The following is a 25,697-nucleotide window of genomic DNA, read 5'->3' on the forward strand; positions in this document are numbered from 1 at the left end:
ATTGAAAATAAACTACTGATAATTTTTTCTGTGTACGTAATAAAGATTGAACTTGTATTTTGTTAATAAGGATATACATATTAATTCATAAAAGGAAAAGTCCCAATAGAATATACATATGTATGTTACGCCCACCCTGTTATAGTTTCGCATATACATAAGTATAGGAATTTATATTGTATTTACTTTATAAGATAGCTACCATGTCCACAACTGCGGAACCGCTCATGTTTTCCAAAAAAATTTCTTATGGATATCAAAGTTATCCATGAAAACTTTTGGTACTCTAGCTGTTGCAGTTATCCATACTTATTTTGTAAGTGGGTGTGGCACCTCGCTGTCTTGAAATTTCAAAATGTGGTCTATAGTTCCTACCAGACTTACTGGAAGAAAATTTCAATAAAATTTGACGAGACGTTTAGCCATCAATAGACCGCAAACAGAGCTACAAACAAATAAACTTACATTCATTTTTATGGTGTACTAGCTATACCCAGTGTGCTTTGCTACCCTAAACCCAATATAAATTCAATTTCCAATTTACGATTTTTGAGGATTCTTGCTCTAAAAGTTTAAATACTTATTTTGTGTGCGGGCATGGCACCTCGCCCACTTTAAATTTTATAATAAAAAGTAACCTATAGTTCCTTCCAGACATACAGGAAGACACTCGGAAAATTTCAGTAAAATCGGTCCAACCGTTTAGCAGTCTTTAGCCTTCAAACATACCCACAAACAAATAATATTGGTCCTATAAAGTATACCAATCGGCTTAGAATCATTTTCTGAGTCGATTTAGTTATATCCGTCCATGTAAACTTTGTAATCAAGGTTTACATGGCAAATTTGAAGATATTTCATTGAAATTTGGTACATGATCTTCTATTATCCCAGGGACGAAGCTTATTGAAAATGGTTAAGTTCGGTCCATTATTATTTTACCTAGCCCCCATACAACTGAACCCCTGAATAGGGCTTGTAAACATTTCAATCAAACTATAGGTCGCAAATTTGAAGATAATTCAATGAAATTTGATACATGGTCTTCTATTGTCCCAGGGACGAAGCCTATTGAAAATGGTTAACATCGGTCCATTATTTCACCTAGCCCTCATACAACTGAACCCGACGAATAGGGCTTTTAAGTTCATAATTATGTTTAATATACTCGTATCTCGACAAAAAGTTCCAAAACCAAGTTCTATACTAGCCTTGTTGATTCTCATGTATTAAATAATAATAGGGTCTCATTTAACCATAGCCCCTATACAAAGTTCCCTTCAAAATTTGACTTAAATGTCCACAATTTTATTCAACAATAAATGGCTTAAATAGATCTGAGGCAAGGTACAATTCAACATAAATGCTTTATTATGAAAACTAAATCACATTTTAGTTTTGTAACAGGTTGGCCTCGCCCGACTATAATTTCTTACATGGTATATATGTAGATTGATAGATAAGATTAATTACAAATCATTATTAGACCACTTTTATGCAATAAAGACGTGGTACTCATTGAAAATTAGCTTATTAATTACCCAGCAAAAAAGAACACCCAAAGAAGCGAAAAAGAAGTAGAATGTACTCCATGGATGTACTGAAAAAGACCTGCACAAGTGATGATTTTAACATGGGCTTGTCATAGAAGGGATGTCCTTTTTATTCGATTCCAAATTCACTACTTCTGAAGTCATTCTGCAGAACTAATTTTTATGTTCTTTTTGGAAGTTATTTGGATGCGAAATTGTATTATAGAATACAACTAATTTGACTTAAATAATATTAACATTAATAAGAGAAATATGTAGACACATTTAATACAATAGCCCAAAAATAACTCATAATAACTTTTAACTCATAAAAATACAAGAACAACAAAAACATATCTCAGCATTGAAAAATTAAACATAACTTTCACAGAAGGTAAAAAAATCACTTAGTGCTACTTTAGAAGTGGTGATAAATGTTATTATTTTGGAAGTACTTCGTTTATTTTTGCTGGTTATTAAAGGAAAACATTTAAAATTTAAGGTTTTTGTTGTAATTTTTGGAATAAATTAACATTTTAAATAAATTATCAATACTTTTAAAACATTTTGTTTAACTTAATGATACCCTTAATTTAAAATTATACTTGTACTACTTGTGTATGAAAGTGTTTTCATAATTTTCCAATTATTAGGCTTAGTCATACAAAAAATATACTTCAAAAATATATCCCCCTCTTTTTTTTTTTTTTTTTTTTGTTGAAAAACCTTGAATCCCCAACTAATTTACACTTGATTGTTTAAATTGAAAATCAACGATTTTTTGAAAATTCATTTAACCAGAATTTACAGATGGCTTAAATTAAAAAGAGAGAAAAATATTAACATAAAGCAAACATAACAATAGCAAAAGTCAACCAAAGAAAGGCAAATTCATTGGAAACTATTAAAATACACAAAAATGTTAACAGAACAATGTATACCAACACAGGAAGCGGAATTAGAAAAGGTTAAAGTAAAAATGTCTATAACACAAACACACTTAAACATGCATATACACCACCAAAACGGAGGATAAATGTGGAAATAGCGACAGTGAGAAAAATCAGTGAACAACCGTAATCAGTAAAATATTGTTTATAAAAACTATAATATTACTAGAAAAATATCAAGGTTAAATGTGTAAAAAAATAATAAAATAAAAAAATGCCACATACAAAAATGTCTCAAAGGAATAATCTTCACATTAAAATACCGACACACAGGCTTGGCCAGATGTCTCGCAAAAAGTCAATGAATCCCTTTTTGGCGTAAGTTTTTATTCCAAAAATCAATGTCCCTTAGTGTTTCCATTTTGTTGCATACCTAACCATAGACATTTGAACAGAAGATTACTGAAATACCTAATCCAGCAATCAATTTTAACAGCCGAACTGCAGGGTGAACATAAACATATGTATGAATATGTATTGCAATAGAAATATGTTGCTCCAATGTGTGTAATTTGTTAAGGATGATGGTTGCGTATACATACATATGTATAAAAATAAAAAATAACAGTAAAAAAACTGAAAATAATCCAAAATTATATGTGGCTGTGAGGATTTTTTCCATAAAAATAAAATAATAATAAAAAATAATATTCAACCAAACGAAATGAAACTAACACACGGCTGATAAACTTATACGACCTTAGACAATACATTTTCTTTTGTGGTTTTCATTCTATATTAAATGTTTAGCAAACTTAAAGAAATTTTTTACTGTACTCAATTAAGTGTGATGTTTTAAGTGTTTCAGATCAAGTTGAATTAAAGCAATACTTTCGACAGGCTATAGAATACAGACTCATAATAAAGAGTATAAAACTGAATAAGTTAGAGTGTTATATTCGGCTATGACCACCATAAAATAATATGCCATATTTAAAGTGAATTTCAGTATAACTGCTAATTTATTAGATCTATGTGGAATTTTGTTATCATATCGAAATTATTATTAAACATCAATTGACGGTGGGTATAAAAAAAAGATACAGTTATAGAAAATTTATGTATAAAATTCCGAGAATTCTTCAAATTTTTCACTACGCTCTTCTCGACATTTTTATGAAATTATTAATTTTAATTTTTTCTCCATTAATTGACTATTTGAGGAATAACAAAAAATAAAATTTAAGAGTTTTCACTTAAAAATCGCAGAATAGTTTATTGACTAGCCTATAGACTAGACTATAGACCAGACTATAGACTATATTATAGACAAGACTATAGGCTAGACTATAGACTAGACTATAGACTAGACTATAGACTAGACTATAGACTAGACTATAGACTAGACTATAAACTAGACTATAGACTAGACTATAGACTAGACTATAGACTAGACTGTAGACTAGACCATAGACTAGACTATAGACTAGACTATAGACTAGACTATAGACTAGACTATAGATTAGACTATAGACTAGACTATAGAATAGACTATAGACTAGACTATGGACTAGACTATAGACTAGACTATAGACTAGACTACAGACTAGACTAGACTAGACTATAGACTAGACTATAGACTAGACTATAGACTAGACTATAGACTAGACTACAGACTAGACTATAGACTAGACTATAGACTAGACTATAGACTAGACTATAGACTAGACTACATACTAGACTATAGACTAGACTATAGACTAGACTATAGACTAGACTATAGACCCTAGACTATAGACTAGACTAAGACTAGACTACATACTAGACTATAGACTAGACTATAGACTAGACTATACTAGACTAGACTACCTATACTAGATATAGACTAGACTATATACTAGACTATAGACTAGACTATAGACTAGACTATAGACTAGACTATAGACCTAGACTATAGACTAGACTATAGACTAGACTATAGACTAGACTATAGACTAGACTATAGACTAGACTATAGACTAGACTATAGACTAGACTATAGACTAGACTATAGACTAGACTATAGACCTAGACTATAGACTAGACTATAGACTAGACTATAGACTAGACTATAGACTAGACTATAGACTAGACTATAGACTAGACTATAGACTATAGGACTAGACTAAGACCTAGACTATAACTAGGACTATAGGACTAGACTATAGACTAGACTTAGACTAGACTATAGACTAGACTATAGACTAGACTATAGACTAGACTATAGACTAGACTATAGACTAGACTATAGACTAGACTATAGACTAGACTATAGACTAGACTATAGACTAGACTATAGACTAGACTATAGACTAGACTATAGACTAGACTATAGACTAGACTATAGACTAGACTATAGACTAGACTATAGACTAGACTATAGACTAGACTATAGACTAGACTATAGACTAGACTATAGACTAGACTATAGACTAGACTAGACTATAGACTAGACTATAGACTAGACTATAGACTAGACTATAGACTAGACTATAGACTAGACTATAGACTAGACTATAGACTAGACTATAGACTAGACTATAGACTAGACTATAGACTAGACTTTAGACTAGACTATAGACTAGAATATAGACTAGACTATAGACTAGAATATAGACTAGACTATAGACTAGACTATAGACTAGACTATAGACTAGAGACTAGATTATAATAGTCTAGTCTATAGTCTATATTTATAAAATATATTTTTTACAGCAAAATTTTATAAATAATTTTAAATAAGGAGTTTAAAAACCACAACCTCAATCTCCGGTTAATGTTTAAACAGTAGATATTCTGTCGGTAAAAAAAAATTTTGAATGAAAACTGTCAATATATTGTTTCGATAAAAGACATTGAAAAACTTCTGCTATTTATCGAAACTTATTTACTTGTATTACATAAATGCAACCATAAATTTATAAAAAACTTTTACAACATTTCTAAAAATTAAAAATTCTAAAAATTAAAAAATATTTATTATTTTTCAATCTAAAGGTAAGAAATATTTTCTTACCCATAAAACGAGTTAAAATTTGCGAGATTTTAGAAAAAAGAATTGTAAAATCATAAACAAATCATTCTCAAAACAAAAAGGAAAACATTTCTACCAATTAATTGCTCATTGACCTTTATTTGAAAATTGCGTAAATGCTTTTTTTTTTTAATTTTAATTAAGTTTTTCCTACAAATACTTATTTCATTTAGAATATTTTATTCAATGAACTCACTCATATACAACAATTTAATTTAGGAATTTGTTTGAACTAAAACAAGAACAAAAATAATAATAATTTCCAAGAATTGTTAAATAGCAGAAAACAATTATGTAAATTTTTATTTTTCTGTAACATTATATACTCGTGTACTTGTTCACTCCCCCCTAATAAAACACTTTTACCCATACCCAACATTTGTAACAATGGTTAACCAAACAATGAATTTGTTATGTCTGGTGAAAACTTTTTACTTTTAAACTTGATTTTCTTGTTCATTCTCGACTAATTTTGTAGTCAGGCCTTTATTGCGATTATAAAATGGAAAATTGCTTACAATTTTCATTTAAAGTTTTTTTCTTCTTGTTTTTGCTTATTGAGTTGTTAAAATGTGGCTAAGGAACAGTAAAAAAAAACATATAAAACATTTATGATTGACAGTATAATAAAACTTTTCCTTTCAGAGACCTTTAAATATGTACGAGTTTTATATATTGAAAACAACAAAAATTCTATTTGCACAATGTACATTAAATAAATCGATAGAAAATATTTCTTTTTAGTCTTTTTTATGGTTGTAGTGAAGTAAATCAATGAAAAAAACGGCACAAATAAATAAGTTTGTTGAACGAATTTTATGATTTCTTTGCTGATTCATGGTTTTTAAATATTCAAGTAGTGTATAAAATAAAAATGCGCTAAAGAAAAAAATCAATGATACATACACATGTAGATATAAAATTTAGTACCACCAAATTGTCAAAATTAGATTCAATAAAAAGAAATTGTTTAAGGGATACGAACAAGTGCAAATGGATTATTGTTATTCATAATATAAAATTTTATTTTTATTGAAAATTTGCTATGTACCCACCAAAAACTCGGTAATGACATGTACTTACACAACCACTTACCTAACCATTTCGACTACCTTTAAGTACTCTTATAATGCCTTACATGTAATTAGATACATCAATACTTTATTTTGAGTTTTGTTGTTTTATTTGCACATTTCATTTCATCGCGCGCTAACAATTGTTTTGTACACAAACAAAAGGAATAAATTTTTCATGTGTGAAAACTAATGTTTGACACGATCTAACGAACAAAAAGAAGCCCCTATTTGTATTGCTATTTGTAAGTTCTTATTTAAGTAGTTATTTGACTGCAATATCATCACCGTGGTGATGACCATGTTATAATAATGTTTTAAAATGCCAATGAATGAAGTTTTTGACTACTATGTACCATCTGCAGTACTTAGAATGACTCTAGTTATGACTTACAAATAATGTAATATGTAAGTACTTACTCTTTAGTCTTCATATTTTGTTTTCGAAAATTATTTTTTACACAAACGAAAAAAATGGAATTTTTGTAGACACAGTGGACCTATCCTTTCGGCATTAAAGCAAACTACGTAACATCCGCATTAGCAAGCTATCACTAAGTTGAAATAATGACTCATAATACATATAAGTAAATTTTTGCATTTATATTCCTTACTTGATAATGAAGGTTTTTGCTGGGTTGTTTATGTATATAAGTATGATATTGTTTTGTAAAAGAAAGTGTAAATATATAGTTGACAAAAAATAATTACTTTTTATCTAAATAGTGTCAATTAACTCCTCGTAGGATACTGGCATGTAAGGTTGACTACAGTTACTGCTTAACTATAGTAACTGCTAAAACATTTTTTCAATTGTAATATGAAGTTTAAAATACTCCTCAAACATTTCTAAATAAAAACTGGGAATAAAGAACTGAGATAAAGAACACAATCTAAAATCTCAGAATAGTTTGGCCTAGAACCAAATACAAATAGATGTTTTCTTGAATAGTTACGGTGTCATCTGTTTCTTACCAGTTGACTTTAAAAATTTTACAAAGTTATTTAATGTAGAACAACTAACTAATAAAAAATCTATTAATAAATAAAAAATATTATAGGTGGTACGCGGACCCCTAAGGTTCTATCGCAAGGTTCATTTTCAGAATATGACATTTAATTTGGGCTAGGATCATAATGATTGATGATTAATTTCTAAGGTCAAATCATTTTTGTCGAATTTTATATTAATACCAGAATTATTGAAGTGTTTATTGACAATAAAGAGCTGTTACATGAAGTAAGGGTCTGCCTGATTTTCATTAAACTTGATTATGGTTCATATAGAAAAATGTTTATGTCCAATTTCATCGCTATACTAGGTGAAATCGTGGGCGGACTAGAAGGAGGGGTCGTTACATTAAAACCCTTATTAACGTTCGGAAAAATCATCAAAATCAGAGAAAAAAGTGGCATTTCCAATATGTATTAAATTGTATATCTGAAAAACTATTATATTGAAAATAGTTAAATGGGTTTTTTATTTATATTGGTTTTAGGTTTTAGGCACACTGGGTATAGTTAGTTTCATAATAAATAAGTTTATGCAATAATAAAATTCTACAATATAAAAAATAAAGTACAAAGTTATGTGACCACAAATAAAAATTGCATATCTCTAGTTATGCAAAATTATTTTTTTGAATTTTCTCTACTCATTACCATGCATACATATTGTATAGATATTTGTGCTGATGTTTGAAACGCGCAATAATATTGGTCCTATACCCACCTTAAAGTATACCAATCGGCTCAGAATCATTTTCTGAGTCGATTTAGCTATGTCCGTCCGTCCTTGTAAACCTTGTAATCAAACTACAGGTCGCAATTTTGAAGATAATTCAATGAAATTTGGTACATGATCTTCTATTGTCCCAGGGACGAAGCCTATTGAAATTGGTTAAGATTGGTCCATTATTTCACCTAGCTCCCATACTACTGAACCCCCCAATAGGGCTTGTAATCCTTTTAATCAAACTACAGGTCGCAATTTTGGAGATAATTCAATGAAATTTGGCACATGATCTTTTATGGTTTCGTAGACGAAGCCTATTGAAAATGGTTAACATCGGTCCATTATTTCACCTAGCCCCCATACAACTGAACCCCCGAATAGGGCTTTTAAAACTTGTAATCAAACTACAGGTCGCAATTTTGGGGATAATTCAATGAAATTTGGCACATGATCTTTTATGGTACCGTAGATGAAGCCTGTTGTAAATGGTTTACTTAAGTATGTATATCTAAGGCAAGGTACAATTCATCTTAAATGCTTTATTATGGCAACTAAATCACATTATATTTTTGTCAAAGGTGAAGGGTATTATTATATGGTCGGCCTCGCCCGACTATAATTTCTTACTTGTTTTGAACATAAATTAGTTTTCTACTGAAAGTGAAGAATAAACCTAAAAAATGTTCTCGTGGAAAGTATTAAAAAAAATTATATACATTTGTATGAATGTAGTTTTTTTTTGCTTCCATAGATTTTATTTTATAATTCATCACAATCATGGTTTTTACCAGCTAATTTTGTTCGTGTTTCCCTGTTGAGGCTGAGAAAAATAACAAGTGCAAATAGGAGTACTAAATCGCATTTTGCATATAAAAAAATTGTAAAGTTAATGATTGCACAAACTAACTTATGTAATCAATAAGAGGAAAAAAGTTGCCATGAAAAAGTTTAAAAAATATTGTTGTTTTCTTTGTAAGGATATTTGGAAAAACAACATGAAAAAAAGTTATCTGCAACGAAAGTTGAAGTACACTACAATTTTATATGCTGTATGTTTAAACTTTTATATAAAAATCATACCTATAATCTTAAAAAAAAGTTTCTAAAGTTTTACCTACATATATCAAAAGACAAATTACATTACTTTCTATTTAATATATTTATTTCAAAGCTAAATGGATATTGATTGTTTAACTTTTACTTAAAACAAAAAAATTATAACACATCTGCAAACAAAACTTGACTTCTACTCAAACCCAGACATCTCATTGTTTTTTGAAACATCTTGCCAGAAAGACTTACAAAAATTATCCTTACATAAGCGTTAAAAGCAGACACATAAAATGAAGACAAACTTTGTAGTTTACGTTTATTTTGTTTTCTTCAGTTAACTTTTTTTAAGAACACAACAGCATCTTCAACTTTTTTTACATTGTAAATTTAACGTAAAAGTTTTGAAATGGAACATTTTTCATACCGTGTTTTTTTATTTTTATATGTATTTTCTTCGTATGAGCCATTTTTCTTACAAACTTAACTATTCGACAATTTGTATTTTTGTATTTATATAGAAATTTTTGCGAAAATTTGGGGGGAAGGAAGCGAACTGGTAATAGAATTATGTGTCAATAAGTCTGTGGTGTTAGTACATCTATTTAAATGGATTCGATCAAAAACTTTGTAATGGTTTTATACTGCATACCGTCTAGATAACAGAGTAGTAGTGTAACCATGACTTATTTATAATGTGTTATATGTATGTAAGTATAAGGATATCTCCTTCATAAACCTGTGCCTGATCGCAGTAATTACTGAAGATCATCAAATGAGAAGAAGATGGCAGTCAGAAAGCGCGCTACAATCGAACTTATTATATAATTGTATGTGTTTGCATAAAACAAGTGAAAGAGAGAGAGAAGCTTGATAGAAGTAGCTTGCATGGAAAATTAAGTACTTTAGTACTTTTTGACATTTTTCTTGTCTACAGTCTAGTTTATAGTCTAGTCTATAGTCTAGTCTATAGTCTAGTCTATAGTCTAGTCTATAGTCTAGTCTATAGTCTAGTCTATAGTCTAGTCTATAGTCTAGTCTATAGTCTAGTCTATAGTCTAGTCTATAGTCTAGTCTATAGTCTAGTCTATAGTCTAGTCTATAGTCTAGTCTATAGTCTAGTCTATAGTCTAGTCTATAGTCTAGTCTATAGTCTAGTCTATAGTCTAGTCTATAGTCTAGTCTATAGTCTCTATAGTCTAGTCTATAGTCTAGTCTATAGTCTAGTCTATAGTCTAGTCTATAGTCTAGTCTATAGTCTAGTCTATAGTCTAGTCTATAGTCTAGTCTATAGTCTAGTCTATAGTCTAGTCTATAGTCTAGTCTATAGTCTAGTCTATAGTCTAGTCTATAGTCTAGTCTATAGTCTAGTCTATAGTCTAGTCTATAGTCTAGTCTATAGTCTAGTCTATAGTCTAGTCTATAGTCTAGTCTATAGTCTAGTCTATAGTCTTAGTCTATAGTCTAGTCTATAGTCTAGTCTATAGTCTAGTCTATAGTCTAGTCTATAGTCTAGTCTATAGTCTAGTCTATAGTCTAGTCTATAGTCTAGTCTATAGTCTAGTCTATAGTCTAGTCTATAGTCTAGTCTATAGTCTAGTCTATAGTCTAGTCTATAGTCTAGTCTATAGTCTAGTCTATAGTCTAGTCTATAGTCTAGTCTAGTCTATAGTCTAGTCTAGTCTATAGTCTAGTCTAGTCTAGTCTAGTCTAGTCTATAGTCTAGTCTATAGTCTAGTCTATAGTCTAGTCTATAGTCTAGTCTATAGTCTAGTCTAGTCTATAGTCTAGTCTAGTCTATAGTCTAGTCTAGTCTATAGTCTAGTCTATAGTCTAGTCTAGTCTATAGTCTAGTCTATAGTCTAGTCTATAGTCTAGTCTATAGTCTAGTCTAGTCTATAGTCTAGTCTAGTCTATAGTCTAGTCTATAGTCTAGTCTATAGTCTAGTCTATAGTCTAGTCTATAGTCTAGTCTATAGTCTAGTCTATAGTCTAGTCTATAGTCTAGTCTATAGTCTAGTCTATAGTCTAGTCTATAGTCTAGTCTAGTCTATAGTCTAGTCTATAGTCTAGTCTATAGTCTAGTCTATAGTCTAGTCTATAGTCTAGTCTATAGTCTAGTCTATAGTCTAGTCTATAGTCTAGTCTATAGTCTAGTCTATAGTCTAGTCTATAGTCTAGTCTATAGTCTAGTCTATAGTCTAGTCTATAGTCTAGTCTATAGTCTAGTCTATAGTCTAGTCTATAGTCTAGTCTATAGTCTAGTCTATAGTCTAGTCTATAGTCTAGTCTATAGTCTAGTCTATAGTCTAGTCTATAGTCTAGTCTATAGTCTAGTCTATAGTCTAGTCTATAGTCTAGTCTATATTCTAGTCTATAGTCTAGTCTATAGTCTAGTCTATAGTCTAGTCTATAGTCTAGTCTATAGTCTAGTCTATAGTCTAGTCTATAGTCTAGTCTATAGTCTAGTCTATAGTCTAGTCTATAGTCTAGTCTATAGTCTAGTCTATAGTCTAGTCTATAGTCTAGTCTATAGTCTAGTCTATAGTCTAGTCTATAGTCTAGTCTATAGTCTAGTCTATAGTCTAGTCTATAGTCTAGTCTATAGTCTAGTCTATAGTCTAGTCTATAGTCTAGTATAGTCTAGTCTATAGTCTAGTCTAGTCTAGTCTATAGTCTAGTCTATAGTATAGTCTAGTCTAGTCTATAGTCTCAAGTCTATAGTCTAGTCTAGTCTATAGTCTAGTCTAGTCTAGTCTATAGTCTAGTCTAGTCTATAGTCTAGTGTAGTCTATAGTCTAGTCTATAGTCTAGTCTATAGTCTAGTCTATAGTCTAGTCTATAGTCTAGTCTATAGTCTAGTCTATAGTCTAGTCTATAGTCTAGTCTATAGTCTAGTCTATAGTCTAGTCTATAGTCTAGTCTATAGTCTAGTCTATAGTCTAGTCTATAGTCTCGTCTATAGTCTAGGTCTATAGTCTAGTCTATAGTCTAGTCTATAGTCTAGTCTATAGTCTAGTCTATAGTCTAGTCTATAGTCTAGTTATAGTCTAGTCTATAGTCTAGTCTATAGTCTAGTCTATAGTCTAGTCATAGTCTAGTCTATAGTCTAGTCTATAGTCTAGTCTATAGTCTAGTCTATAGTCTAGTCTATAGCTAGTCTATAGTCTAGTCTATAGTCTAGTCTATAGTCTAGTCTAGTCTAGTCTAGTCTATAGTCTAGTCATAGTCTAGTCTAGTCTAGTCTATAGTCTAGTCTATAGTCTAGTCTATAGTCTAGTCTATAGTCTGTCTAGTCTAGTCTCTAGTCTAGTCTATAGTCTAGTCTATCGTCTAGTCTAGTCTATAGTCTAGGTCTAGTCTATAGTCTAGTCTCTAGTCTAGTCTAGTAGTCTAGTCTATAGTCTAGTCTATAGTCTAGTCTTAGTCTAGTCTATAGTCTAGTCTATAGTCTAGTATAGTCTAGTCTAGTCTAGTCTAGTAGTCTATAGTCTATAGTCTATCGATAGTCTAGTCTATAGTCAGTCTATAGTCTAGTCTATAGTCTAGTCTATAGTCTAGTCTATAGTCTAGTCTATAGTCTAGTCTATAGTCTAGTCTATAGTCTGTCTATAGTCTAGTTATAGTCTAGTCTATAGTCTAGTCTATAGTCTAGTCTATAGTCTAGTCTATAGTCTGTCTATAGTCTAGTCTATAGTCTAGTCTATAGTCTATTATAGTCTAGTCTATAGTCTAGTCTATAGTCTAGTCTATAGTCTAGTCTATAGTCTAGTCTATAGTCTAGTCTATAGTCTAGTCTATAGTCTAGTCTATAGTCTAGTCTATAGTCTAGTCTATAGTCTAGTCTATAGTCTAGTCTATAGTCTAGTCTATAGTCTAGTCTATAGTCTAGTCTATAGTCTAGTCTATAGTCTAGTCTATAGTCTAGTCTATAGTCTAGTCTATAGTCTAGTCTATAGTCTAGTCTATAGTCTAGTCTATAGTCTAGTCTATAGTCTAGTCTATAGTCTAGTCTATAGTCTAGTCTATAGTCTAGTCTAGTCTAGTAGTCTAGTCTATAGTCTAGTCTATAGTCTAGTCTATAGTCTAGTCTATAGTCTAGTCTATAGTCTAGTCTAGTCTATAGTCTAGTCTATAGTCTAGTCTATAGTCTAGTCTATAGTCTAGTCTATAGTCTAGTCTATAGTCTAGTCTATAGTCTAGTCTATAGTCTAGTCTATAGTCTAGTCTATAGTCTAGTCTATAGTCTAGTCTATAGTCTAGTCTATAGTCTAGTCTATAGTCAAGTCTATAGTCAAGTCTATAGTCTAGTCTATAGTCAAGTCTATAGTCAAGTCTATAGTCAAGTCTATAGTCTAGTCTATAGTCTAGTCTATAGTCTAGTCTATAGTCTAGTCTATAGTCTAGTCTATAGTCTAGTCTATAGTCTAGTCTATAGTCTAGTCTATAGTCTAGTCTATAGTCTAGTCTATAGTCTAGTCTATAGTCTAGTCTATAGTCTAGTCTATAGACTTGACTATAGACTAGTCTATAGTCTAGTTTATAGTCTAGTCTATAGTCTAGTCTATAGTCTAGTCTATAGTCTTGACTATAGTCTAGTCTATAGTCTAGTCTATAGTCTAGTCTATAGTCTAGTCTATAGTCTAGTCTATAGATTAGTCTATAGTCTATAGTCTAGTCTATAGACTAGACTATAGACTAGACTATAGACTAGACTATAGACTAGACTATAGACTAGACTATAGACTAGACTATAGACTAGACTATAGACTAGACTGAAAGATCATTGCATATCGCTATTAGAAGAATATTGTCCAATTTTACCATAAAAGTATGTTATAAAAAATTAGCTTAAGAATCAAAAACTTATATACATATTTGTCCATTCACAATCGGTTGTATCGTAGTATGTTGTAATTTTTTTTAATATTGTGTTGATTTGACAATTATTTTCGAAATGAATTAATTCAGAGCTCTCACTCTGACACCTTTTAGCATTAATATAACACAACAAATATTGCTTCAAGCTTCGCTTCGCATCGCTTTGACTTTAATTTGTTATTAAATTTTTTTCTAAGAATTGAACAAAAATCTTTTAAGAAAAAAGTCTTAAGTTATTTAATTAGTTTACAAAGTTTACTTCAAATATTTAACAAAAAATCGTGCCTACTATGTATGTACCTAGTTTTATGAGATAATTCCTTGGAAAAAAAAACTTAATATATTAAAATAATTACATGGAAAACTTTAATAAAAACATTAACTTACTCTAGTTGCCGTCGTAAATACAATTCTTGATCTTTTCCTGGAAAAAAGTAAGAGAAAAAATAATTTCATGATACACTTGAAGCATTTTCTTTGGATTAAAATAAATTAGAATAATAATGAAGGAATTTTTTTAATAAAGAATGTTTAAAAGTACATACAGACTCTTTTGGAAAAAACTTATTAAAAATTTCTACAAATAACAAAATGCAACAAATAATACTAAGATACAGAAAAAAGGTTTGAAATTACTGTTAAGACCTACTTTATACAATACTCTCGTTTGTAGTTGTCTTAGAATCTAATTAGGATTCAGGATAGGAATGTATATAACAAAATCTATATATCACACCATCCCTTTTTGAAGGTGGGTATATATGACTGCTAAAACTATAAGAGAATTTTTAAATACAAATTTACTTTTTATAAATATTCTTAAATTTTCTTTTCAAAATTTTATCATCACAATCTTTCGCACCTACCCCAACATTTGTTTTATGACACCTTCTTTGCTAAAATAAAATAATGAATAAACTACAGTGTTGTATGATAACGGTTTTATTCAACGGAAATAGTACAAACATTCAAGGTATATCTGAAAACACCTCAGGGATTTGAACGGAAAACAAACTCAACCTTATATACATATTTATACATTCAGAAAAATATAAATCAAAGTGAAAATAAATCTTTAAACAATTTATATTCACACACTTCTACAAAAATAAAATATATACATATTTATTGCTTCAGGTGTTGTACAACTCGTCTATGAAATATGAATGTTTGCATATCAAAAAAATTCAAACCTTCATCCAAACAAGTCCTACAGATATTTTAGTTCCCTTTTGAAATAACGAAAAATTTAATGGACACTTTTTTCACTCTTTTTGTTTACAACCGTATATTTAAATGTTGGGTTAAGAATGATAAAAGGACTAGTTTTTTGTAACATTTAAAGTGAACAGGCGGCAATAAAAACTACTTCTCTAGTTACTGAAAAAAATATAAGATAACTAAACATCTAAAATGTATAAAACAACTTTATTTACATCTCTTAAGTAGCACAAGTTTGAAGTGGATTGTTTGCCTGCAGTTAGTGAATCTTTTGGTTACAACACTTTAGACGTTTTGTTCATAACCTTTTACTTAATATTTGCAAAGGGAGGTATTTTTTATGGCCTAGTGGGATTGGTATTGCGCGTTTTTATTAACCAAAAATTTGGTTTCTCAGGCCTAATTCTAATTGGCATCAAAATCATGTATTGTACCCTACACCACTATAATGGAGAGGGTATAATGCGTTTGTGAGTTTGAAACATTCAAAGTACCTTAAAATATACTTTCTGAGTCGATTAAGCTATGTCCGTTCTCATACCTATGTTAAAAATACTTGTATCTCGCTAAAAATCAGCACAACTAAGTTTTAAACAAACCTCGATTACCTTGACAATAAAATTATATTTTATAAGAGGAATTATAAAGAGCAATTAAGGACCGATTCGTATTGATTGTAGTAGAGAGAAACTATTTTATATCAAACTAGTGACGCCCGGTCCGTGTTGCTGGCCATTTGAACTCTACACGTAAAGATCTATATACCCATCAAGTTTTAAAATAATCGGTTTAGCGGTTTAATTGTAAATTACTAATAATTTAAACTTCGGCGATATCTGTCGGACAAATTTAAAACTTTACAGGAACACTTCTCACAGTCCCTGGAACATATATTTAAAATTTTGTCCTATCAGGTGCCTTAGTTCCTGAGTTTATCGATTCTATGTACAATAGTTTTCAAATATAAAATTTGTTACAATTCGCCAATTTTTCCGAACGTTAATTAAGATTTTAATGTAATTTATGAAATATTTGAAAAATCTAATAGTTTCCCAAATATATGAAATTTTGTATGTAATTCATATGGGAGGTACCAAGCCCCCCAATGAAAGTCCGCCTGTTATTCTCTAAATGTTCGCATGTCAAAGTCCTTCATGTAAAATTTGAAGATTCTAGCTCTAATAGTTTCTCAGATATATGAATTATCCAAAATGTTTACATCGATGTTAAATTTCTTCGTGCAAAATTTTTTTGATACTAACTGTAATAGTTTCCAAGATAAACGAATTTTTGTATTTTATTTATATGGTAGGTGCCACACCCCCTTCTGCTAGTTCGCTTACTTTTAGTCCTAAATAATCATATTGACACTAAAGTGGCTCCGATAAAATTTAATGACAAACTGTTATATTATCTAATATATACTGATTTAATATTTTCTTAATATGGGCGTGTCTCCTCGCTCACTTGAAATTTCAAGAAAATCGGTTTCTATAAACTTCAAACATACATACATATAAACATACAACAAACACACATTCATTTTTATATATATGGATTCAAAGATTTTCTTTGACACCAAACCTATCAGCCAATTAAGGAGGGATCTTTAAAGTGATTGTTTTGATAAACCGTTATTACCAATTGAGTATTACATTGAGCGTTATATCCTAAGAACCGATCGTAATGTAATATGATAATGTGTAAAACTATGAAACAATATTTTCTAAAGGTACCTTCACACCTATCAAATATTTGATGAAAATGACGTAATCCCTAAATCGACATTTTGATTTACTTTAAATATATATTTATTTGCACAAACATAAAGTTATATTAATAAAATTTCGGAATTGATTCTTGAACGCAAGTCTGCCTTAGAAAAGTTATACAGTCAAACTCGCTTATAACGAACTCGGTTATTAAATAAATTTATAAACCATATTATTAAAATTTGGAACTACAAAAACTTCACCCGTCTTATTACGAACTTCGTTTATAACGAACAGATTTGACTGGTCCCGCAGAGTTCATTATAAACGAGTTTGACTGTATATTGATAAGTTTATTTTTTTTTAAATAGAAAAATAGTGCCTGAAACAAATCAACAAACTACCACTGATTTTTAAATAAAACTTCTACCGAAACTATTGCTGAAAGAGTCTCCTCTTCACACCTTCAGTAAGTTTAAATATTTATTTTATAAATTTTTTGCTGAATCGTAACTCTTTGCCTTGCTTGCTAGAAAACGAGAAAAAATATGTTTTTCATTTTGGGTTTTTGTTACAATTATATTTGTTCTTTAGCAGATGTTGGCTTCATCATAACTTGCGGTAGACAATTTTTGTGTTTTGGATAAACAAGCAAAAAAGAAAAATCAAGAGAAAAACATGCTACAGAAATGAAACAAAATAAAATAATTTTACTGTTTTTATTACAAATGAGCGAACAGTTGTCACTTTAACCAGACAGTCATTCATTCATTCGTTCGTTTTCTTTATAATTGTCGTAATAAACATTTAAATGGGGTTTGTTTTCTGCCTGTCTTCCTAAATCTGTTTAAATTAAATAACGCTGTGAATAAGCGAGCTGCTAACTTGGTTTTGTTTGAATTTTCCTTGTGTTAATTGTAGATTGTATGATGATGTCTCTAATAATAAACACTAGACGACGATCCACTGTCATTGTTGTGTATATATAATTAATGTCACTATGGAGCTATAATAAGATGAAGAAAATATAAAAAAGACATACAACATTGTCAAGGATAAAAGGCACTTATTATGTCTGGGTTAATTTTATGTAATTTTTCTTACACCAATTTTGCAAATTTGTTTATTATACAATATGATATTAAGTTGATATGAAATTAAAAACAAATTAGTTGAAAAAAAGATAGATCATATACGAACTTTTTTTAGTAATTAGGTCGAAACATTGAACTATTAACTAATCGTCAAAATATTAGTCAAGGCTGTGATGTATATGAGAGTCATTTGTGTTAAATACAAATACAGTTTAAAACATTTTTCAAAAGTGGGCCTTATAAGGGACTAGAGCTCATTTCTATATGTTACATATACAAACATAACACAACTTTTTAGAGATTTAATCCAGATTTTCGGAAGTGGACTTTAATATTAGCTTTCAGCGAGTAAAAACTATTTCCAAAACATAAAATGGATCAATTCAATTTGGCAATTCATTTTTTACAAATTTTATATTATACATACATACACTGTTCCTATTATTTGGGTCCTTGGTACAAAAAAGGTCCCTTTCATTCTTGTCTTGACTCAAAAAAAAATTCTTTTTAATTTAATTTCATGATGCTCAACATTCATTCATTTTTAAAATTTCTTAAGTTTTATCAAAACTTTAACATAATTTTTATACCCTACACCACTTTAGTGGGGAGGGTATATTGGATTTGTGCTGATGTTTGTAACATACAAAAATGTTTGCCCTAGACCCTAGACCTTAAAGTATACCAATCGGCTTAGAATGGTTTTCTGAGTCGATTAAGCTATGTCCGTCCGTCCGTCTGGATGGCTGGCTGTCCATGTAAACCTTGTGCGCAAGGTACAGGTCGCAATTTTCAAGATAATTGGATGAAATTTGGCACGCACGTTTTATTTGACCCAAGGACGAAGCCTATTGAAAATGGTTAAAATCGGTCCATTATTTCACCTAGCCCCCATAGAACAGAACCCCCCGAAAAGGGCTTCTGAGCTCATAATTATGTTAAATATACAGATACGGCACAACTAAGTTTTATAGAAGTCTTGATGACCCTGCCAAATTTCATAAAGATCGAGCCCCATTTGACCCTAGCTCCCATACAAAGTCCCCTTCAGAAAATTACTTGAATGTCCCAAATTAACTTATAAACACAAATATCGCGATGAAATTCAGCACAATAAAATATTATGTAAATATAAATATATTCACAAAATTTTATCGGGCTTGGTCCATATTTGCCCCTAGCCCCCATATAAAGCCTCTTTCAGAAAATTAGTTTTTCATCCATAAATTGCTTAAATGTATCGGAACAAGGAAATATTGAAGATAAATGCTTTATTATGAAAAATAAATCACATTTAATATTCATAACTGGTGTAGGGTATCATATGTTCGGTCACGCCCGACTATACTTTCTTACTTGTTATTACTAAACTAAACTATGTAAAGATGTTGTGCTGTTAATATAATTTCAAGGTGTTAAATATCCATTAATGTTTAACATTTTTTAAATTTAATCAAAACTTCAACATAATTTTCGTTATAAAATCTAAACTGTGTAAAAATGCTGTGTTGTAAGTTTTATTAAAAATAAAATAATTTTTCATTCTTATTTTCCCTTATTTTTACTTAACTTCACTGGAGAGATGTAGTAAAAGTGCAAATAAGACAGGAAACATTAAGCTGAATGCACATGAAAAGAGATTTTAAGTTTTTCTCCTTTTCTAATACCCGTAAATGTAGGAAACTTTCTTTACTTATTATTTTTGAACAAAAAAAATATAATAAAGAAAATAATATTACACAAATAAAAACTAAAACTGAAAAGGATGTTAAATATCTGGAGAGGAGAGAATAATGTAAAGTTTACGCTTCTGTCATAAAATAAAAATGTCAAGTAAACAATATTGATATTAACAAGATGATTTGCACTAAATTTTATTCCTCATTAAACAAACACAGGATATAAGTAGATAGATGATGACCTCATGTTTACTTAGAAGAAAATTCAAAAATATATTAAAATTTACAGTAAAAATTTGATAAATAAAATTTGATAAATTATAAATTTTTTAAAAATTATTAAAGTCACTTAGAATGAATTTCATGTTACTTGTTAGTTATCGAAGATATAATTGAAGCTGTAATTTCGAAAAGGACACGAGTCAGAAAAATGTTTTTTTTTTTTTTTTTTTCAAAATATGTATCTGTACACAGAGAGAAAAAAATATATACACGCCTGGTACTAAATTGACCCCAAATTTTGTTTATCAACTTCTATGTTTAACTTTTTATACCCACCATCAAAAAATATGGGGGTTATATTATTTTTGTCATTCCGTTTGTGACACATCGAAAAATTCTTGCCATGTCCATCCGTCTGTCTGTTGAAAACACGATAGAGTCCAAAAGGAAGTAGCTAGCGAGCTGAAATTTTGCATAGATATTTTATATTGATGCAATTTGTTTGGTATTGAAAATGAGCAATATCGGTCCACGATTTCGCCTAGACACCATATAAGGTCCCCTCTGAAAATGACATTATCGCTCATAACTGGCTAAAAGACGCATAAAAAGCGGTAATATTCGGTACAAGCATGTCTTATAGGAACCTTAATATATTTGTAAATTTTAAAAGGATCGATACATAATTGACCCTACACCTCATATAAGGCCCCCCTCAGAAAATGACTTCAACGCTCATAACTGTCTAAAAGAAACATATATAGCGATGAAATTCGATATGAATATATTTTATAGGAACCTTAATATCTTTGTTAAATTTTGTAAGGATCGGTCCATAATTGACCCTACCCTCCATATAAGGTCCCCTTTAGAAAATGACTTTAACGCTCATTACTGGCTTAAAATGCATGTATAGCGATGAAATTCGACATGAATAAGTTTTATGCAGTCCAAAATTTCTCTTCCAAATTCTATGAGGATCAGTTCATAATTGACCCTACTCCCCATATTAGGACCACTTCAGAAAATGACTTTAACGTTCATTATTTGCTTAAAAATTCTATGAGGATCAGTTCATAATTCAGAAAATTACTTTAACGCTCATTATTGGCTTAAAAATGCGAACATAGCAATGAATTGCGACATATTTTTTTTATGTGGGCCAAATTGTTTCTATCAAATTCTATAAGGATCGGTCCATATTTAATCCTATCCCCATATACCTTCAGAAAATGTCTTTAACGCTCATTACTGGCTTAAAAATGCGGGTACAGCGATGAAATTCAACATAAACAAGATTTGTATAAACTAAAATCGTGATAGAAAATTTGACGAGGATCGGGCCTACCCCCATATATGTTCCCTTACAGAAAATGAGCGTTAATTATTATTACCTTAACAATACGAATACAGCGATGATATTCAACATAAAGATTTGTGTGAAAGAAAATAGTTCCACAAATTATTACGAGGGACGCGCCATTATCTAATAAATGAGAAAATTGTTTCGATAATAAACAAGTTAGAGTGCTAAATTCGGCTGAGCCGAATCTTAAATACCCTCCACCAGCTACTTTTATATTAAGACTTTTCTAATTGGTGAAATATTTGTAGAAATAAGTTATCTCATGTCTTAAATTGAAAAATCCCAAGATTTAAACAGAGAAATCTTGAAATAGAATTTTTGTATACAAAACTAATATCTGTGGCAAATTTTGTATCAATAGCTTTATTTGGTAATGAGTAATGTGCGTTTAAGAGATTTTCGTAAAAGGACCTTATATGAGAGCTATGGCGAATTACATATATATAAAAACAAAATTTCAAAATTCTGTATCTATATCATTATTTGGTAATGAATATTGTGCATTTAAGTGATTTTCTGGAGGGGACCTAGTATGAGAGCTATGACCAAATATGGACCGATCGTAAAACAATTTTATAGTGTAATTTATGTATATAAGAGCAATAATTTTGCTAGATGTATGATATCAATATTTGGTAATGAATTATGTGCGTTTAAGTGATTTTCGGGAGAAAACCTTATATGGGAGCTATGACCAAGGTTGGACTAATCGTGAAAAAATTTTGAAATAACATTTATGTATACAAAAATAGTATTAATGCCAAATATTTTATGGGTATCACTATTTCCTAATGAGTTATGTGCCTTTAAGTGTATGGACCGATAGGAAAACAATTTCACAGTAATATTTCTCTGTATATGAGCAATACTTCTGCCAAACTTTATAGTTAGTAATGAGTTATGAGCGTGAAGTGATTTTCGGGAGGGGACCTTGTATGGGAGCTATGACCAATTATGGACCGATTGGAAAAAAATTTCACAGTAATATTTCCGCGCATATGTGCAATACTTGTACCAAATTTTATATGGATATCTTAATTAAGTAATGATTTATGCGCGTTTAAGTGATTTTCGGGAGGGGACCTTGTATGGGAGCTATGACCAATTATGGACCGATCGGAAAAAACTTTCACAGTAATATTTCTATGCATACGGGCAATACTTGTACCAAATTTTGTATGGATATCTTAATTTAGTAATGAGTTATGCGCGTTTAAGTGATTTTCGGGAGGGGACCTTGTATGGGAGCTATGACCAATTTTGAACCGATCCAAAACAATTTTCACAGTAATATTTTTATGCATGTGGGCAATTTTCATTCCAAATTTTATATGGATATCTTAATTAAATAATGATTTATGCGCGTTTAAGTGATTTTCGGGAGGGGACCTTGTATGGGAGCTATGACCAATTATGGACCGATCGGAAAAAACTTTCACAGTAATATTTCTATGCATATGGGCAATACTTATACCAAATTTTGTATGGATATTTTAATTTGGTAATGAGTTATGCGCGTTTAAATGATTTTCGGGATGGGACCTTGTATGGGAGCTATGACCAATTTTGGACCGATCAGAAAAAACTTTCACAGTAATATTTCTATGCATATGGGCAATACTTATACCAAATTTTATATGGATATCTTAATTTAGTAATGAGTTATGCGCGTTTATGTGATTTTCGGGAGGGGACCTTGTATGGGAGCTATGACCAATTATGGACCGATCGGAAAAAACTTTCACAGTAATATTTCTGTGCATATGGGCAATACTTATACCAAATTTTATATGGATATCTTAATTTAGTAATGAGTTATGCGCGTTTAAGTGATTTTCGGGGGGGGACCTTGTATGGGAGCTATGACCAATTATGGACCGAACGGAAAAAACTTTCACAGTAATATTTCTATGCATATGGGCAATACTTATACCAAATTTTGTATGGATATTTTAATTTAGTAATGAGTTATGCGCGTTTAAGTGATTTTCGGGAGGGGACCTTGTATGGGAGCTATGACCAATTTTGAACCGATCGGAAAAAATTTTCACAGTAATATTTCTATGCATATGGGCAATACTTATACCAAATTTTATATGGATATCTTAATTTTGTAATGAGTTATGCGCGTTTATGTGATTTTCGGGAGGGGACCTTGTATGGGAGCTATGACCAATTATGGACCGATCGGAAAACACTTTCACAGTAATATTTCTATGCATATGGGTAATACTTATACCAAATTTTGTATGGATATCTTAATTTAGTAATGAGTTATGCGCGTTTAAGTGATTTTCGGGAGGGGACCTTGTATGGGAGCTATGTCCAATTATGAACCGATCCAGAAAATTTTTCTCTGAAAGAATTCTATTGACATAAGATTTTAATTTGTAAAATTTTGTGAAGATATCGACATTGTGATGGAAGTTATTAACGAAAAACCCATTTTCCGGGAATATGTACTTTTGTATGGGAGGTATATGAAATTGTGGACCGATTCTGGCAATTTTCTGCACGGATCAAGATCTTGTGTAGAAACGAATGTATGGTGATTTTCATGGAATTATCTTGCATAGTTTTGGAGAAAATTACATTAGAATGTGAAAAAAATGCTTATTTTTTTCGAGGTTGTTTTAAATTTTGATTCATAACTTTTCCCGATGTGAACCGATATTGCTCATTTTCAATACCAAACTGTACCGGATAATAATGAATATTTTGGGTGAATTTGGTTAAATTATATTGCTTCGTTTTAACGTGAGCGTGTTTTACACAGACAGACAGACAGACAGACAGACGGACGGACGGACGGACGGACGGACAGACGGACATAGCTAAATCGACTCAGAATTTCATAAGGACCCAGAATATATATACTTTGTTGGGTCTCAGATGAATATTTCTTGGTGGTACACACGGAATGACAAAGTTATATATACCCTCTATCACCACTGATGGTGGTGGAGGGTATAAAAAAGCTAAAAATCGATGAATCGAAGAATCGGCAAAGCCGAATATAACACTCTTACTTGTTTCATGTTTAACTTTTATATCAAATGTATTTTTGTAAAAAATTAGTTCAATGGTTGTTTGAAGTTTTAGATTAAAATATTTCAAAGAAGAAGGAATATATAACAGTTGTTAAGCCTCTATTATATAGTCGACAGATTGAACCTCCTGATGATATAACAGATTTTTTTTTTAATGTCTTCGCCCTGTTATAACTTCTCAAATATGGCCATATTGGTCAAAGTTTAGCTTGGCCTGTGATCTATATATATAAAAATGAATGTGTGTTTATTTGGGAAACTAAAATTTCATATATCTGAGAAACTATTAGAGATAGAATCATCAAATTTTGCAAGAACAACATGACACCTACATATGTGAACTACTGTTGTACAAGTAGCTTTAGTATCAATATGAACATTTTGTTTAAGAATAAGTCGACAAGAAATACTGGACGTGGCTCCTTCCATATAAATTAAATACTAAAAGTCGTATATCTGGGAATATATAACAACTAGAAAAATTGTATATGGGAATATGTTTTTTAGTGTAGCAAAGCACACTGGGTAGTGCTTAATATATAATATTATTTCCTTTAAAGCAGTTTAAGAATAGTGACAATAATCCAAAAATAACAACACCAGCAAAAGTCATTAGATTACTATTTATAATATAATTTAGTTACTTTGTAAATGTCATGATGTATGTATGTTAAAAAAATAACATTAATGCCCCTTTATTTGCGTGGTACACCAGGTGCCAATAGTGGGAGTTGCCCAAGGAAAACATAAAAATAAATTCACATAATTCTCTTATATAGTTTTATAGCATTTTGTAATAAAACATTTACACGAACTTAGAAATGCGTTCAAAGATGTTATAAACATTTAAACAATTTTATTATTAAATAAAAAATGCATTTCAAGTTAAACTCTGTAAAATTGAAATAATACAAAACAAGATCCCTTAAAAATAATTTAAAAATATACATACATAAATGTTAAAAACTTAAAATTTCCTTTAAAACATCGATAAAACTTTACAAATTGCTATGGCATGCGAACGGAATCATAAGAAACCAAACAAAATTACCACAACACACTGACGTTTCTTTTCCTTTTTCGCAATAAACTTCACACAATTTCCCAAAAATGATATGA

General features: G+C 30.3%; 1 protein-coding gene across 1 annotated transcript in view; it reads right to left on the minus strand.

Annotated features, from left to right (window-relative positions):
• Positions 1-25,697, minus strand: part of LOC119607148 (cGMP-specific 3',5'-cyclic phosphodiesterase) — a 136,373-nt gene that overhangs the window by 104,961 nt on the left and 5,715 nt on the right. The window contains exon 2 of the mRNA XM_037960950.1: positions 14,622-14,658. The gene's annotated coding sequence lies outside the window, so the exon portion shown is untranslated. The remainder of the gene's footprint in view (positions 1-14,621; positions 14,659-25,697) is intronic.

Source organism: Lucilia sericata, unplaced genomic scaffold (assembly GCF_015586225.1).
Source record: "Lucilia sericata isolate MDLA Ls3-8-SP2 unplaced genomic scaffold, ASM1558622v1 Contig000664F_arrow, whole genome shotgun sequence".
Classification (NCBI taxonomy): domain Eukaryota; kingdom Metazoa; phylum Arthropoda; class Insecta; order Diptera; family Calliphoridae; genus Lucilia; species Lucilia sericata.